The 4,561-nt window shown below is 38.9% G+C and overlaps 1 pseudogene; it reads left to right on the top strand.

The window, feature by feature from the left end:
- Positions 1 to 2,062: 2,062 nt before the first annotated feature.
- On the top strand, positions 2,063 to 3,252 carry LOC133093560 (N-acetyllactosaminide beta-1,3-N-acetylglucosaminyltransferase 2-like; annotated as a pseudogene).
- Positions 3,253 to 4,561: the final 1,309 nt, after the last annotated feature.

Here is a 4,561-nt window from a genome sequence, read left to right on the forward strand (position 1 = left end):
TCCCTGACACCATACACAAAAATAAACTCAAAATGGATTAAAGACCTAAGTGTAAGGCCAGACACTATCAAACTCTTAGAGGAAAACATAGGCAGAACACTCTATGACATAAATCACAGCAAGATCCTTTTTGACCCACCTCCTAGAGAAATGGAAATAAAAACAAAAATAAACAAATGGGACCTAAGGAAACTTAAAAGCTTTTGCACAGCAAAGGAAACCATAAACAAGACAAAAAGACAACCCTCAGAATGGGAGAAAATATTTGCAAATGAAGCAACTGACAAAGGATTAATCTCCAAGATTTACAAGCAGCTCATGCAGCTCAATAACAAAAAAACAAACAACCCAATCCAAAAATGGGCAGAAGACCTAAATAGACATTTCTCCAAAGAAGATATACAGATTGCCAACAGACACATGAAAGAATGCTCAACATCATTAATCATTAGAGAAATGCAAATCAAAACTACAATGAGGTATCATCTCACACCAGTCAGAATGGCCATCATCAAAAAATCTAGAAACAATAAATGCTGGAGAGGGTGTGGAGAAAAGGGAACCCTCTTGCACTGTTGGTGGGAATGTAAATTGATACAGCCACTATGGAGAACAGTATGGAGGTTCCTTAAAAAACTAAAAATAGAACTACCATACGACCCAGGAATCCCACTACTGGGCATATACCCTGAGAAAACCATAATTCAGAAAGAGTCATGTACCAAAATGTTCATTGCAGCTCTATTTACAATAGCCAGGACATGGAAGCAACCTAAGTGTCCATCATCAGATGAATGGATAAAGAAGATGTGGCACATATATACAATGGAATATTACTCAGCCATAAAAAGAAATGAAATGGAGGTATTTGTAATGAGGTGGATGGAGTTAGAGTCTGTCATACAGAGTGAAGTAAGTCAGAAAGAGAAAAACAAATACCGTATGCTAACACATAGATATGGAATCTAAGGAAAAAAAAAAAAAAAAAAAGGTCATGAAGAACCTAGTGGCAAGACGGGAATAAAGACACAGACCTACTAGAGAATGGACTTGAGGATATGGGGAGGGGGAGGGGTGCGATGTGACAGGGTGAGAGAGTGTCATGGACATATATACACTACCAAATGTAAAATAGATAGCTAGTGGGAAGCAGCCGCATAGCACAGGGAGATCAGCTCAGTGCTTTGTGACCACCTAGAGGGGTGGGATAGGGAGGGTGGGAGGGAGGGAGATGCAAGAGGGAAGAGATATGGGAACATATGTATATGTATAACTGATTCACTTTGTTATAAAGCAGAAACTAACACACCATTGTAAAGCAATTATACTCCAATAAAGATGTTAAAAAAAAAAAAAAAAAAAAGAAGATCCCAAATCAGCACATAGAGCCTCCTCATGCTTTTTCATGGCTGTACTGTATTCTATCATATGGATGCACTGTAATTTATTTAACCAGTTCTGTATGAAGGGCTTCCAATCTTTTGCTACTATAAAAGAATGTTGGCATAAATATTCCCATATGTGTCTTTGAGAACACATGCGACTATGTCTGTAGGATAAATTCCTACAAGTAGAATTATCAAGTCCAAAGTATATGCATTTAAAAATTTGAAACTGCCAAACTACCCTTTAAAGATGTGCTACCAATTTACATCACAAGGAGACATCACCTCATACATGTCAGAATGGGTATTATCAAAAAGACAACAAATAACAAGTGGTGAGGATGTGGAGAAAAGAGAACCCTCGTGCACTCTTGGTGGGAATGTAAATTGGTGCAGCCACTATGGAGAACAGTATGGAGATTCCTCAAAAAATTAAAAATAGAACAAACGCCGGAGGTGAGCTGAGCCGGGGCCAAGCCGAGGACGAGCAGTCCCATCTCAGACACCACCAGCCGCCCATCGCGGGTGCAACGCATGGAGCGAGAGCAGCGGCTGCAGTCGCCGGGCTGAGCCCCGCAGAGCTGCCAGCCCGGCGGAGCTGCCGGGACGCGGATGCAGCTGTGATCGCCCGCCCCGGCCCCGCTGAGCAAGAGCTGTTCCCGGACAAGATATGAGAAATGAGTGTTGGAAGTCGAAGAATAAAGTTGTTGGGAATCCTGATGATGGTAAATGTCTTCATTTATTTGATTGTGGCAGTCTCCAAAAGCAGTAGCCAAGATAAAAATGGAAAAGGGGAAGTAATAATACCCAAAGTTCTGGAAGATATCTGACCCTCCCAAGGCATATTGGAACAGGGAACACGAAAAGCTGAACAGGAGGAACAATCCCATTTTGAACATGTTAGCTAACCAGACAGGGGAAGCATACGGATTTTCCAACATAAGCCATCTGAATTATAGTGAACCTGACCTGAGGGTCACATCAGTAGTTTCAGGTTTAGACAGTTTGCCAGACAGATTTAAAGACTTTCTGTTGTATTTGAGATGTTGAAATTATTCACTGCTTATAGATCAACCAGATAAGTGTGAAAAGAAGCCCTTCTTATTGCTGGCGATTAAGTCCCTTACTTCACATTTCGATAGAAGGCAAGCGATTTGGGAATCCTGGGGCAAAGAAACCAATGTGCAGAACCAAACAGTGGTGCGAGTCTTCTTACTGGGCCAGACCCCCGCAGAGGACAACCATCCTGACCTTTCAGATATGCTGAAATTTGAGAGTGAGAAGCACCAAGACATTCTTATGTGGAACTACAGAGACACCTTCAATTCATCTCTGAAAGAAGTACTCTTTCTCAGGTGGGTGAGCACTTCCTGCCCAAATGCTGAGTTCGTGTTCTAAGGGCGATGATGATATTTTTGTGAACACCCGTCACATCCTGAATCACTTGAATAGCTTATCCAAGAACAAAGCCAAAGATTTGTTTATAGTTGATGTGATTCCCAATGCTGGACCTCGTCAGGATAAGAAACTGAAGTACTACGTCCCCCGGAAGTTCTTTACACTGGCATCTACCCGCCTTATGCAGGGGGGAGGTGGATTCCTCTACTCCAGCCACCTGGCTCTAAGGCTATACAATGTTACTGACCAGGTCCTTCTCTACCCCATCGATGATGTTTATACTGGAATGTGCCTTCAGAAACTTGGCCTCGTTCCAGAGAAACACAAAGGCTTCAGGACATTTGATATAGAAGAGAAAAACAGGAATAACATTTGTTCCTATGTAGGTTTGATGTTGCTACATACTAGAAAACCTCAAGAGATGATTGATATTTGGTCTCGGTTGCAAAATGCTTATTTAAGTTGCTAAATTATGTACAAACTAAATTTTGCATAGAAAGATGTATCTCGAATAGTTCCCATGTTATGTTCTCTCACATTAGAGGTAATTTCTATGTAAAACCATCAAAATTGCCTTTATGAGTAGTATCCATATGAGGGTCTCTAAACCTTTCAGTGTAGTACTTTCTGAAGAGGTAAATCAGAAGATCTTAATTTTTATGTAGGATATGACAGGACGAATGGTTCTGACCCTTCCTGCTGGCTAGTGGTCATTGTTTTCTAACTTGTCCCCCTTGTCATCTGAAATCATGTTTCTGGAATTTGATCGTGTTATTTTTGTCTTATTTTTGTTTTGCTCTCATATGATGATAACCCTATTTCCCATTATAATGAGTGAACTATCTGGGATTTAGGTATTCATAAACCTATTGGCTACAAAGACATTGTTATATATGACTCAATGCTTTTTGTGAAATGGAATAATATTTTCATGAAATTTGGATGAACTTTTTAAATTGTCTAGAAAAATTGACTTCTTTTGAAATTTCCTGCTGCCGCAACATTTCCTTGTGTTAATCTAATCAATCAGTTTTGCAAAATGGGAATCACTGTGTGACATTCATCCAGTTTATCTTGTTATGGTCTTATGGTCATAATAAGGAGAAAGCTTAACTATCTTGAATTTGGTTTGCTGGGTGGTGTTGTGATAGGTCTCTCTTTTTTAGTATTTGAAAATAATGAGTATGATTCCATAATCTTCAAACTGAAGACTGAATTGACCCTGGCAACCATATTGTGTTTATGATTTTTCATTGTGAACCAGGAAAGCATATGTAACTTTTGAACTTTAAGTGAAAAGATTGAAGTGGCAGACCTTTTTATCAGTGGTTTGTCAGTTTAAAATTGCAGAATTCTATTCTTGCCATATGGTTACGTGTTGCTTATACAAAACTATTATCCTGAGTAGTGACTGCTTTCCTGTCTCAGTGTAGAAGTGCCTGTGTTTTTATTAATTGTGCAGATCAAATACCAAAACATTTTCTTAAATATATTTTGTGTAATATTTTATTTGTATACAGTGTTGTTGATGAATTATTTAACTAGAGCGTGGTATTTTAAGTAGTAAGTATAACATATGTTAGATAAAGTTAACTGTCATTTTTGAATTAAAAAAATTTTTTTGGTGGGGGAATATGAACTAGAATTCTGCCAAACTGTTGCTTATATATACTGTCTTGTAACATGCTTTCTTGAGATATTTTTGTGTTATAGATATGAAGATTCTTACCAGATGTGATACTGGGGACTGTAAGAAGACAGAAATAAAGTCACCATAT

Source organism: Eubalaena glacialis, chromosome 6 (genome assembly GCF_028564815.1).
Source record: "Eubalaena glacialis isolate mEubGla1 chromosome 6, mEubGla1.1.hap2.+ XY, whole genome shotgun sequence".
Classification (NCBI taxonomy): domain Eukaryota; kingdom Metazoa; phylum Chordata; class Mammalia; order Artiodactyla; family Balaenidae; genus Eubalaena; species Eubalaena glacialis.